We start from the raw sequence: 15,098 nt of genomic DNA on the forward strand, positions 1-15,098 counted from the left end.
TAAGAAACCATAATATAATTCAACTTATTGTCTCTCATCTGTAGACTAGTACTTAATAGAAGATATCATGGAAACACTAGCAATAGAGAAAAGTGAAGGCGCTTCTGCTCTCAAAATTTTGCCACAGTAACATGATATTTAACACATGGTGTTCACATGCCATATAGGGGCTAAATTTTCTCCACAATTAATTAATCTTCCATGATTTGTAGTTAGTAACATGGAGAAAAAACATACCCAATGTATATGGCAATAAATTGATTTTGACTATCTATATGGTAATGAATCCCATTTATCATTAATATATATCATAATTATATAATATAATTATATGATAGCGGGCTATTGAGCTAAAATCGAGCGAGCTAGTGTTGGTTCCAGATCAACTCATTTCTCAATCGAGCTACATAAAGTGTTCATACTCAACACATTTCTTTTTGAGTCGATCTCGAGTCGAGCCAAAATACGAGTCGATCTCGAGCAGCTCATGAGCCTCGAGCTTTTCTTGCAGCCCTAGTTCCGGGAGACCTACAGGCAGTATATGGGCCTAATGGGCCAAGGTGAGGAACACACCAGCCCACAAGGGGCTGGCGCGCCCTCTCCCTAGCCGTCGGCCCTATAGGGAAGGAAGGGGGGCTAAGGCAAGGAGCAGCCGGCCCCCCTCCCGCCTTCTCCTCCACCCCTAGGAAGGTAAGGGGCGCCATAGGGCAGGCGCCCAAGGGGGACGACGGCCACCCTTGGGGCGCGCCCTGGCTGCCTCCTCCCCCACCTATATATTTGTGTAGAGGTAGAGGGGCAACACGCACCATGATTCCCTAGCCGTGTGCGGCGCCCCTCTCCCTCTAGTTCATCCTCGGTCATATTTTCGTAGTGCTCGGCAAAGCCCTGCGAAGATAGTTGCATCACCACCGTCACCATGTCGTCGTGTTGCCGAAACTCATCAACTACTTCGCCCATCTTGCTGGATCAAGAAGGCGAGGACGTCATCGAGCTAAACGTGTGCTGAACGCGGAGGTGTCGTACGTTCTGTACTTGATCGGGCAGATCATGAAGGTGTACGACTACATCAACCGCGTTGATAAACGATTTCGCTTAACGGTCTACAAGGGTACGTAGACATACTCTCCCCTCTCGGAGCTATGTATCTCTATGGATAGATCTTGCGTGTGCGTAGATTTTTGTTTTTATTTTTCCATGCAATGTTCCCGAACAATAAATGCTAATATCCTGGAATATTTGATGCAGTCGAAAACTCGTATGCACATGTAGAACGATAAATAGTAAAATAAGATTCCCAGTCCCGCCTCTAAGACTGGTTGTAGTGTTGTTAGTGACCATGTTTCCTGGATCTTAGGACATTGTTAAGTGTAACGATAGTTCTAAAATAACATTGAGAGTGTGATGTTAGAAAAACGAGCATATTGAATCGACTCAAACTTGTTTGGGCCGTTTCGGATGTTTCTTCTAGCCCACGCCGTGTTTAAAGGCGGCCAAAGCTAGTACTACTAGCTAGCGACATTGAGTCCACGTCATTGAGCGACCACCTAGCTAACTACTCTGAAACCCCTCAAAAAAAAGCTAGCTACTCTGCATACGTTTAAAGGTGGGAAAGTTCGATGTACAAACTAAAACTAACCTAGATGATAGGACGACATGTGCAGCACCCGATGCAAATCACTCCAAAGAATTCCAGCTACAAGATAAAGCAGACCAAAGTGAATGTGTTCTCAGCCCAACCGAGTCCAAACTATCTCCTAGATTAACCCGTATCTATACCCATACCTACCCCTACCTACTAATAACGGGAGGTAGTATTCTTGGTTTTGTCCCGCTTTTATTCTTCTTTATCTATATATCTATACCTACTAATAAAATTAGGTAATATTCTTGGTTTCATGTCACTTGACTTCGTCTCACTTTTGCAGTTTTTTTAGGCAAAACCTCGTGAACTTTATTAAGACGCCACAATGTTTACAATGTCCCGCTTCGGTGATATTCTTTGGTTTTGATTGTACGTGCAAGCGATACATGCATGATGCTCGGTGTGTATGAGCCTATTTTTCATACATCGCATCTATAAGCCTTCCCTACCTCCCGTCCATAAGTCACCTCGCCGACACGTTTCCTTCCCGTTTCCGTTTTCTCTGGGAAAAGGAGTTTCTCACGTACACACCTCGCCTATTGTCGTAACCTAACCCACAAGGCCACAGTCGAAAAGATAAAGTGGGCAACTTCACACAAGATCCTTAATGACTTCGACTGCAGCGGCTACCTCACGCCCCGGTGATCACCCACCCCGGCTCCCCCCACTTTTCTGGTCTTTGGCCCTAAAAGTGGGCTCCACCATACCTAGAATGACCCCTCACAAGTCGATGAGAAGGACGTGGCGACCGGCAGCGGGAAGGCAGGTGGCAACGGAAAGAGAGGCAGGGGTGCTCCCCGGCGGAACAGAGGTTGCAATCTTCCCCTTCTACTCTCGCGGCAACCCTATTGATCTTCAAGGCAGGCTCTGTACCAGCATACATATGTCTAGAGCTGATGGACCACGACGTCGGGATTCATGCATAACACCAAGTCAATCTACAGAGAAGGCGTCAACTGCATCGCCTGCTCGACGGCAGCATCCACGTGGCTGCAATTCCCTAAGTCATTGACCTCCAGTCTTTAACCATCTCGTGCGTAACACAAAGCAATCTAGGATATCATCATTGCCGCGTCTCCAAGCACGTCCAGCCTCACTGCGCTCATATTTTAGTTCTTTTTTTCATTTATGTTCTTTTCTTATTGTTGTTCTTTTTACATATTCGCTTTTGATTTTGGTTATATTTTCAATTATTCAATAGTTTTTTAGTTTTTCTAAATCATGAATATTTTTTACAAATTCGTGAAATTTATTGCCAAACTGGTAAACTTTTATTGCCAAACTGGTAAACTTTTATTGCGAAACTGGTGAACTTTTTTTGAATCGGGGACATTTGTTGAATTAAAAAAATATTTTTAATTGGGGAATTTTTTTTAAATTAATGAACATGTTTTGCCGAACATTTTTAAATGCATGTGCATTATTCATATTCATAAAAAAATTGAATCAGAGATATTTTTCATTCACGGGCATTTTTAATTATTTTGAACACTTTCTACAAATTAATGAATTGTTTCTGAATTCGCAAGCATTTTTTCAAATTCACGAATGCCAACATTATTTTGAATCCTCAAACATTTAATGTTGAGATTTTTTACGAAACTCACAAAACAGATTAAATATGGACCTCTTCTGAAATGCATAATTATTTCAATAAGAAAAAAAAGAATAAAATTAGGCCAAAAAACAAATGAAAAACAAGACGGCCCGCACACGGGGCAGCCCGAAAGGGCGGCGTGGGGAAGGGAGCGCGCGCTGCCGATCGCCTAGCGCACCGAATAAGAAGAGGGCACACTGGCGCTTAAGGGGCCGAACAGGGTTTGGGTCAGGCAGCCTCTGTAAGTGGCCGGCCCAGTATCTCGGGTTCGTTCGTTCAGTTTTCTTTTCAGTCATTTGTTTTTTTTCTCTATTTTATTATCTTCTTTTATTTTTTTTCATATTCAGAAATATTTGAAAAAATATTAAAAAAATGAATTCAATTCATTTTTAAAATGTGTTTATGAAACATTTAAAATACGTTCGCTAATTTGGAATATTTGTTCGCGTAATTTCAAAATAAAATTTGTACCATTAGAAAAATGTTGTAACTATAGTTCAACATTCATGAGTTTCAAAAATATGTTCATGAAATTTTGAGTGAAAAATATCACATGATTTTACAAAACTGTTCTTCATATTTTTTTAAACACGTGTTTCTAAAATTTGTTCATGACATTTTGAATAAATATTTTTACCATGAAGAAAAATGTCCATGCATTTCGAAGCAAATGTCCGTCATATTTAGAAAAATATATAATGTAAACAAATATACCGTTTAAAAAAAGATCATGACATTTTATAAAATTTTCATGAGTTACAAAATATGTTTGTGAAATTAAAATAAATATTATAAGTTGTTTAAAAAAGTATTCGTAGGAATGAACCTATGGAGACCTTGAAGATTTCCACCCACTTCCGCTGACGCTAGACGAGCTTCTGTCTCACAAGGGGCGAGATATAGCCTTAGCACGATACAATGGAGACCTTGAAGATTTCCACCCGTAGTAGTGAACCAAACTTAGGTGTAAAATATAAACTTGGGGAAGTTCTATTTGAACACGTCTTTGAAACTTTCAAAGTCTCAAGTCGATATCAATCATGTAAAATCCATGAATATTCAATCGAGCGCACGCACTATAAGTGCATGTGTGTTAGTTGGCTCATCATGCATGTGCTCTACTACTTAGCAAAAGGTGGATGTCATCCCTTATAAGCTGGTAAAAACCACCTCACTCGGCAGAGGTGGGACTAAACTAAGCTTGTGGGCAATACCTCTTGCGTTGGGCCGTTTCGGATGTCTCTTATAGCCCATGCCGTGTAGGTGGCCAAAACTAGTACTACTACCTAGCGACATTGAGCACACGTCGTTGAGCGACCACCTAGCTAGCTACTCAGGGCCAGTTCTTTTCGGTCGATTGTAGAGAATCACGGTCCCAGAAATCAAAATCGTAAAAGAACTCGTCACTTCCTCAGGAATCATCTGAGAATCGTCAGAATCAGTAGTGTATTTGAGAATCGCCATATATGGACGATTCTGGCGATTGTGGGCTGCTCCGCAAAAGAAACCGATTCGTCCTTGTGGAATACCCCTATTTGACTTGTTATTTACAGGTCAAATGCCACTCCGGTTCTCTCTCGGGCCCGACATGTTTCTCCTCTCCTCTCTCGTTTCTCTCCGCTCGATCCCCGCGAGGCTAGGGTTCGCGCCGGCGGCGGCCGACCCCGACCCCGCCCCGCTCCGTCCGTCAGTGCTAAGCTCCATCCAATCCGCTGGCGCCCCGTCCCGTCCCGTCCGGGCCCGCCCAAGCCCGCGTCGCCGGCTAACGTCGATGTATCGCCGCCTCTCCCTACTCGCCGTCGGCGCCATCTCTCGCCCCGCTATCGCGACCTTGATCTAGGACCTCACTCCGCCGCGGGTACCACGCGCTGGAGGATCGAGCTCGTCATTGCCAGTGCAGAAATAGCTCCTCTACATCGATCCTCTCTCAATTTTCTGCAATTTTTCTTTGTTCTTATGCACACAATTTCAGTCTAGGGGTATTACAGACATTTCAGGACACAACTCATAGAACGATCACAGATCATAATCTAGAAAAGAACTGGACGACTGATTCTCTTGGCAGCTGATTCTTGTGAGCAGTTTTCCAGAATCAGATTCTGGAGTATCATGAGCTGAAAAGAACTGGGCCTCAGGAACCCCTAAAGAAAAGCTAGCTACTTTAGATACGTTTAAAGGTAGGAAAGTTCGGAAGTGCGAACTAAAACTAGCCTAGATGATAGGACGACATGTGCAACACCCAAAGCAAATCACAAATCAATGAGAAGGACCCTACATGTGTCTAGAGCTTATGGACCATGACTTCAAAATTCGTGGAACTACATGCATAACACCGAGTCGATCTATAGAGAAAGCGTCAACTGTGTCGCCTGCTCGACGGCAAGATCCACGTGGCTGCAACTCCCTAAGCCATTGACCTTCAATTTTTAATCCTCTCGTGCGTAACACAAAGCAATCTAGGATCTCATCGTTGTCGCGTCTCCAAACACATCCAGCTTCACTGCGCTCATATTTTAGTTATGTTTTTCTCATTTATGTTCTTTTTGTATTGTTGTTCTTTTTTACATGTTCATTTTTATTTTGTTTATATTTTTTATTATTGAATTTTTTTAAAGTGTTTTCAAATAGTGAATCTTTTTTACAAATTTGTGAACCATTGTTGAATTCATGAACATTTTAGAAAAATTGTGAACATTTATTGCGAAACTGGTAAACTTTATTTTTGAATTAGGAACATTTGTTGAATGAAAAAACATTTTTTAACTAGGGAATAATTTCTAAAATTTGTGAAAACGTTATGCCGAACATTTTCTAAATGCATGAAGATTATTCATATTCATAAATATTTCTTGAATCAGCTATATTTTAAAATAATCATGATATTTTTCACGGGCATTTAGAAAAATTTGAACACTTTCTACAAATTAATGATTTTTTCTGAATTTGCAAGCATTTTTTTCAAATTCATGAATGCCAGCATTATTTTGAATCCTCAAATATAATGTAGAGATTTTTTTCGAAATTCGCAAAACAAATTAAATATGGAACTCTTCATTAATGCATAATTATTTCAATAAGAATAAAGAAGAAAATTAGGCCCAAAAGTCAAATGAAAAACAAGGCGCCCCGCACATGTGACGGCCCGAAAGGGCGGGCGTGGGGAAGGCAGTGCGCGCTGCCGAACGCCTACCGCGCCGAATAAGAAAGAAGAGGTCGCAGTGGCGCTTAAGGGGCCAAACAGGACCTGCCCATTATCTCGGGTTCGTTTCGTTCAGTTTTCTTTTCAGTCATTTGTTCGTTTTTCTCTATTTTATTATATTCTTTTAGAAAAATTATATTTAGAAATATTCCAAATAAATATATTACAAAAATTAATTCACTTCACTTTTAAAATGTGTTTAGGACGCATTTAAAATAGGTTCCCTAATGTGGAATATTTGTTCACGTAATTTTTAAAAATTTGTACCATTAGATAAATGTTGTAACTATATTTCAAATTCGTGATTTTCAAAAATATGTTCATGAAATTTTTGAGTGAAAAAATATCACATGATTTTATAAAACTGTTCTTCATACTTTTTAATCATGTGTTTCTAAGATTTGTTCATGACATTTTGAATAAATGTTTATACCATGCAGAAAAATGTCCACGTATTTCAAAACAACTGTCCATCATATTCAGAAAAATATAAAATTTAAACAAATATACCATTTAAAAAATGATCAGGACATTTTATAAAATGTTCACACATTACAAAAATATGTTTGTGAAATTTAAATAAAAATTATAAGATGTATAAAAAAATTCTTCGTATAATTGAAAAAAAATTGTACACGGAAAATGTCCGTATTTACATACATCACGTACATCTGAAAAAAATATCAAACACAAATAGAAATAACAGAAAAAACACGCGGAAGCTTCTAAAACCGGTCTGAACCAGTCCATAGAAGCTTCCGAAAACCGTTCACAAAACTTTACACAAACATGTATATATGTCGATCCACTTCCACTTACGCTAGACGAGCTTTTGTCTCACAAAGGGTGAGATATAGCTCTGGCGCGATAAAATGGAGACCATGAAGATTTCCACTTGTAGGAGTGAGCCAAACTTAGGTGTAAGCCTAAGCTTGGGGAAGTATATTTTCTTACCTACATTTCACTCGTGTTCTCATATATATTAATTACATGAATGGTTGCTTGCTGATATTTGTATATCCATATTTTGGTTTATGTTTGTTTCATTCACTCAAAATCAAGAAACCAAAAAAATATTTCTCATTTTGTCACTTCGTTTTGTTGGGTCTTTTATTGCCTTCTTTAGTGTTCTTTCTTATTTTTAGTTTGATTGTTGTTGTTTATTATGTTTCTTGTGCTATTTGCATTCAAAAAAAGAAACACAGTGTTCTTCTTTGGTTGGTTATTTTGCTCTTTCGAAGTTCTCTCAGAAAACGATGTAAATATTTCCTTTTTTTGCTTCTTCTTTGGAAGTTCTATTTGAACGCCTCTTTGAAACTTTCAGGGTCTCTTTGATTCAAAGGATCTCCATAGAATTTTTTAAGGATTAGAATCCTTAGAAATTTTTCCTACGTTGGTCGTTTGATTCGTAGAATTGAATGTTGTAGGATTTTTCCCTAAGGATTTATTTGTACTACATTTTACAGCAATTCTAACATCCACTCCAACCTCTTGAAAGAAATCCTTTGCTTTTTCCATGACATAATCAAACAAACTCAAATCCTATAGGGATCTAATGGACATGCCATTTCAATCCTACGTTTTTCTATTCCTGTGTTTTTGCAATCCTACGAATTAAAGAGGCCCTCAAAGTCTTAGGTCGCATATCAATCGTGTATAATCCGCGAATATTCACGCGAGCGCACGTGCGATATGTGCATTTGTGTTAGTTATCTCTTCATACATGTGCTCTACTACTCAACAAAAGGTGGATGCCATCCCTTATAAGCTGGTCAAAACCACCTCACCCAGCCAAGGTGGGACTAAACTTAACTTCTGGTCAATACCTCTCGCGTTGAGCCGTTTCAGATGTCTCTTGTAGCCCACACCGCGTTTAAAGGTGGCCAAAGCTAGTACTACTAGCTAGCGATATTGAGCCCACGTCGTTGAGTGACCACCTAGCTAGCTACTCTAAAACCCCTCAACAAAAAGCTAGCTACTATGGGTATGTTTAAAGGTGGGAAAGTTCGATCTCCAAACTAAAACTAGCAGGACGACATGTGCAACACCCAAAGCAAATCAATCCAAAGAATTTCGGGTACAAGATAAGCCAAACCAAAGTGAATGTGTTCTCTGCCCAACCGAGTCCAAACTATTTCCAACTCCTGGATTAACCCATATCTATACCTGTACCTGCCTACCTACTAATAAAGGGATGTAACATTCTTGGTTTTGTCCAGCTTTTGTTCGTTTTTATATAAAAAATGAAGTAATATTCTTGGTTCCGTGTCACTTGATTTCGTCCCGCTTTTGTGGGTTTTTAGGCATCCCGTGAACTTTATTAAGACGCCACAATGTTTACAGTGTCACGCTTTCGTGATATTCTTTGGTTTTGACCGTACATGCAAACGATCTGTGCATGATGTTTGGTGTGTACAAGCCTATTTTCATACATCGCATCTATAAACCTTCCTAACCTCCCGTTCGTAAGTCACCTCGTCGACACATTTCCTTCTCGTTTATGTTTTCTTTCGAAAAAGGAATTCCTCACCTACACACCTCGCCTATTGTCTTAACTTAACCCACAAGTCCACAATCGGAAAGAGAGAGTGGGTAACCCCACGCACGATCCTTAATGACCCCGACTACAGCGGCTACCTCTGCGCCTCCGGTGATCACCACCCTGGCTCCCCCGCTTTTCAAGTCTTTGGCCCTAATAGCTCGCTCCACCATGCCTAGAATGAGCCCTCACAAGCCGATGAGAAGGACATGGCGGCCAGCAGTCGGAAGGCAGGCGGCAACAGAAAGAGAGGTAGGGATGCTCCCCGGCGGAGAGGAGGTTGCCATCTTCTCCTTTGTCGACTCTCACAGCCAACCTATTGATCTTCAAGGCAGGATCTATACCAGCCTACATGTGTCTAGAGCTGATAGACCACGGCGTCGGAATTCGTGGAACTACATGCATAACACCGAGTCGATCTGCAGAGAAGGCATCAATTGTGTCGCCTGCTCGACAACAGCATCCACATGGCTGCAACTCCCTAAGCCATTGACCTTCAATCTTTAAACATCTCGTGCGTAACACAAAGCAATCTAGGATCTCATCGTTGTCGCGTCTCAAAACACATCCAGCCTCACTGCGCTCGTATTTCAGTTCTTTTTTCTCATTTATGTTCTTTTTTTTACTGTTGTTCTTTTTTACATGTTCGTTTTTGCTTTTGATTATAATTTTTATTATTGAACGTTTTTTAAGTTTTCTTTAAATTATGGATATTTTTTTACAAATTTGTAAACATTTGTTGAATTCATGAACATTTTAGAAAATTTGTGAACATTTATTGGGAAACTGGTAAACTTTTTTTTGAATCGGGGAACATTTTGTTGAATTAGAAAACATTTTTTTAACTGGGTACAATTTTTTAAATTCACGATCATATTTTTCCAAACATTTTTGAAATGCATGAACATTACTCAATTATTTCATTAAGAAAAAAGAAGAAAATTAGTCGAAAAAATCAAATGAAAACGAGGCGCCCCCGCAAGGGACGGCCCGAAAGGGCGGGCGTGGGGAAGGGAGTGCGCGCTGCCGATGGCAAACCCTGGTTTTGGGAAGCTTCCGGGCCGTCCCTTGTTATAAGCGCCAGTTATAGAGCATTTTGCTAACGGGCGCCTGCAGCGCTCCCGCGCTGGGCCGGCCCAGCTAGAGTTTTTTACAAAATCTGTAAAAAGGTGCAAAACTGGTGCGCGCCCAGCAAAACTTGAAATCGCGAGCAAATCTTCATCTGCGAGGACAGTAACCACTCCGCCATCGAACTACTAGTGATACATAACTTTTTTTTTCTTTGTTCCCTACAGCCGCAGGACTACCCTGGTTTTGGGAAGCTTCCCAAACTGGGTTTTTCCTGGTTCGTGGTCATTGCCTGGGCGGTTTTTATTTGGTTTTCTTTTTTCTTTTCTTTTTCTTTATAAATGTTTGTTTTTAAAATTCGTTTTTCTAAATTGATGATTTTCTGTATAGAAAATTGACGAACTTTTTTCAAATTTATGGTTTTTTTCAAAATTGATGAACTTTTTTCTAATTTGATGAACCCTTTTCCAAATTCGATGAACTTTTTTCAAATTGGACGAACTTTTTTTTTAATTTCAGTAAAAAAATTATCAAGTTTGATGAATATTTTTCAAGTTCGATGAACTCTTTTTCAAAATCGATGAACTTTTTTCAAATGTGATTAACTTTTTATCAAATCCGATGAACTTTTTTCAAATGCGATGAACTTTTTTCAAAATTTATGAACATTTTTAAATTTGATGAACTTTTTTTCAAATTTATGATCTCTTTTCAAATCCGATGAACTTTTTTCAAATTTCCTCGAATTTGAAAAGTTCATCGATTTGAAAAGAGTTCACGAATTTGAAAAATGTCATCAGACAAGGAAGAAATAGAAAACAAAAGAAGGAAAAAAGAAAAAGAAAAAGAAAAGTGGAAATAAGGAAAAAAGAAAGAGGAAATAAGGAAAAATGAAACAATAAAAAGAAGAAAAAGATGTAATCTAGCAGCTCTGCTTGAGTGGCCGAGTGGTTAGCCTGTTGTACTGCAAAACAGGTGGTTGCTGGGTTTTTTTTTCAGACAATGGGCAGCAGCCTCTCATTCATTCCTTAATTGTTCAGTACAAATAATTGCCCTGATTATCTCAGGAGGGTTGGGCTGGCCCACCAGCGCAGCAGCGTGGGTGCGGCGAAGGCGCTGACTCTCCTGCTGCCGATTGCCTAGCACCCCGATTAAGAAGAGGTTGCACTGGCGCTTAAGGGGCCGAACACGGTTTGGGTCAGGCAGCCTATGTAAGTAAACCAACCCACTATCTCGGGTTCATTTGGTTTAGTTTTCTTTCGAGTCATTTGATGGTTTTTTATATTTTATTATCTTCTTTTAGTTTTGTTTATATTTAAAAATATGGTAAATAAATACTTACAAAAATTAATTCAGTTCATTTTTAAAATGTGTTTATGATGCATTTAATATAGGTTCCCTAATTGTAGATGATTTAATCACGTAATTTCAGAATAATATCTGTACCATTGGAAAAATGTTGTAATAATATTTAAAAATTAATGAGTTTTAAAAATATTTTCATGAAATTTCTGAGTGAAAAAAAACACAAGATTTTACGAAAATGTTCTTCATATTTTAAAAACACGTGTATCTAAAATGTGCTCACGACATTTTGAATAAATGTTTATACCATGTAGAAAAAAGTTTGGATAGTTGTTTTGAAAAAGTTCTGTATCACTCAAAAGAATGTGCATGCATTTCGAAACAAATGTCAGTCATATTCAGAAAAAATATATACAAACAACAACAAAGCCTTTAGTCCCAAACAAGTTGGGGTAGGCTAGAGGTGAAACCCATAAGATCTCGCAACCAACTCATGACTCTGGCACATGGATAGCAAGCTTCCACGCACCCCTGTCCATAGCTAGCTCTTTGGTGATACTCCAATCCTTCAGGTCTCTTTTAACGGACTCCTCCTATGTCAAATTCGGTCTACCCCGCCCTCTCTTGACATTCTCTGCACGCTTTAGCCGTCCGCTATGCATTGGAGCTTCTGGAGGCCTGCGCTGAATATGCCCAAACCATCTCAGACGATGTTGGACAAGCTTCTCCTCAATTGGTGCTACCCCAACTCTATCTCGTACGTCATCATTCCGGACTCGATTCAGAAAAAAAGGTAAAAAATGTTTCATACCGTTTAAAAATGTCTATAACATTTTCTAAAAAGTTCACGTGTTACAAAAATATGTTTGAGAATTTTTTAAATAGGAAAGTCGTTCCCTATATATATATATATGTGTGTGTGTGTGTGTGTGTGTGTGTGTGTGTGTGTGTGTGTGTGTAATTGAAACAAAAACTGTACATGGAAATTTTTTGTATTTACAAACATCAGAAAAATGAAAAAAAAATCAAACATAAATAGAAATAACAGAAAAACATGGGGAAGCTTCTAAAACCAGTCTGAACCTGTCCATAGGATCTTTCGATAAACATTCACAAAACTCTACACAAACATGTATATATGTCCACCCACTTCCGTTCGCGCTAGACGAGCCTCTGTCTCACAAAGGGCGAGATATAGCCTTTGCGCGATACAATGGAGACCATGAGGATATCCACCCGTAGGAATGAGCCAGACTTTGGTGTAAAGTCTAAGCTTGGGGAAGTGTTGGGGAACGTAGTAATTTCAAAAAAAATTCTACGCACACGCAAGATCATGGTGATGCACAGCAATGAGAGGGGAGAGTGTTGTCTACGTACCAACGCAGACCGACTGCGGAAACGATCACACAACGTAGAGGAAGTAGTCGTACGTTTTCCCAATCCGACCGATCCAAGCACCGTTACTCCGGCACCTCCGAGTTCTTAGCACACGTACAGCTCGATGACGATCCCTGGGCTCCGATCCAGCAAAGCGTCGGGGAAGAGTTCTGTCAGCACGACGGCGTGGTGACGATCTTGATGTTCTACCGTTGCAGGGCTTCGCCTAAGCACTGCTACAATATGATCGAGGTGGAATATGGTGGCAGGGGGCACCGCACACGGCTATGGAACGATCACGGGGATCAATTGTGTGTCTAGAGGCCCCCCTGCCCCTGTATATAAAGGAGCAAGGGGGGAGAGGTGCGGCCAGACTTGGGGCGCGCCAGGAGGAGTCCTACTCCCTCTGGGAGTAGGATCCCCCCCCCAATCCTAGTTGGAATAGGAATCCTCAAGGGGGGGGGGGGAAGAGAGAGAGGGGGGCCGGCCACCTCTCCTAGTCCTAATATGACTAGGGGAGGGGGGAGGCGCACGGCCACCTTGGGCTGCCCCTTTCTCCTTTCCACTAAAGCCCACTAAGGCCCATTTAGCTCCCCGGGGTTCCGGTAACCTCCCGGTACTCCGGTAAAATCCCGATTTCACCCGGAACACTTCCGATATCCAAACATAGGCTTCCAATATATCAATCTTTATGTCTCGACCATTTCGAGACTCCTCGTCATGTCCGTGATCACATCCGGAACTCTAAACTAACTTCGGTACATCAAAATGCATAAACTCATAATAACTGTCATCGTAACTTTAAGCGTGCGGACCCTACGGTTCGAGAATAATGCAGACATGACTGAGACATATCTCCGGTCAATAACCAATAGCGGGACCTGGATGCCCATATTGGCTCCTACATATTCTACGAAGATCTTTATCGGTCAGACCGCATAACAACATATGTTGTTCCCTTTGTCATCGGTATGTTACTTGCCCGAGATTCGATCGTCGGTATCCAATACCTAGTTCAATCTTGTTACCGGCAAGTCTCTTTACTCGTTCTGTAATACATCATCCCGCAACTAACTCATTAGTTGCAATGCTTGCAAGGCTTATGTGATGTGCATTACCGAGAGGGCCCAGAGATACCTCTCCGACAATCGGAGTGACAAATCCTAATCTCGAAATACGCCAACCCAACATCTACCTTTGGAGACACCTGTAGAGCTCCTTTATAATCACCCATTTACGTTGTGATGTTTGGTAGCACACAAAGTGTTTCTCCGGCAAACGGGAGTTGCATACTCTCATAGTCATAGGAACATGTATAAGTCATGAAGAAAGCAATAGCAACATACTAAACGATCGGGTGCTAAGCTAATGGAATGGGTCATGTTAATCAGATCATTCAACTAATGATGTGATCTCGTTAATCAAATAACAACTCTTTGTTCATGGTTAGGAAACATAACCATCTTTGATTGACGAGCTAGTCAAGTAGAGGCATACTAGTGACACTCTGTTTGTCTATGTATTCACACATGTATTATGTTTCCGGTTAATACAATTCTAGCATGAATAATAAACATTTATCATGATATAAGGAAATAAATAATAACTATATTATTGCCTCTAGGGCATATTTCCTTCATTCTCTTTCTATCTTCTGCCGTGGTCGGGCTTTGAGTCTTACTCAACTTCACACCTTATAATACAGGCAAGAACTCTTTCTTTGACTGCTCTATTTTGAACTACCTCAAAATCTTTGTCAAGGTATGTACTCATTGAAAGAACTTATCAAGCGTCTTGATCTATCTCTATAGATCTTGAAGCTCAATATGTAAGCAGCTTCACCGAAGTCTTTCTTTGAAAAACTCCTTTCAAACACTCCTTTATGCTTTACAGAATAATTCTACATTATTTCCGATCAACAATATGTCAATCACATATACTTATCAGAAATGCTGTAGTGCTCCCACTCACTTTCTTGTAAATACAGGCTTCACCGCAAGTCTGTATAAAACTAGATGCTTTGATCAACTTATCAAAGCGTATATTCCAACTCCGAGATGCTTGCACCAGTCCACAGATGGATCGCTGGAGCTTGCACATTTTGTTAGCACTTTTCGGATTGACAAAACCTTCTGTTGCATCATATACAACTCTTCTTTAATAAATCCATTAAGGAATGCAGTTTTGTTTATCCGTTTGCCAGATTTCATAAAATGTGGCAATTACTAACATGATTCGGACAGACTCAAGCATAGATACGAGTGAGAAGCTCTCATCGTAGTCAACACCTTGAACTTGTCGAAAACCTTTTGCGACAATTCTAGCTTTGTAGATAGTAACACTACTATCAGCGTCCGTCTTCCTCTTGAAG

The sequence above is a fragment of the Triticum aestivum genome, chromosome 6A (genome assembly GCF_018294505.1).
Source record: "Triticum aestivum cultivar Chinese Spring chromosome 6A, IWGSC CS RefSeq v2.1, whole genome shotgun sequence".
Lineage (NCBI taxonomy): Eukaryota > Viridiplantae > Streptophyta > Magnoliopsida > Poales > Poaceae > Triticum > Triticum aestivum.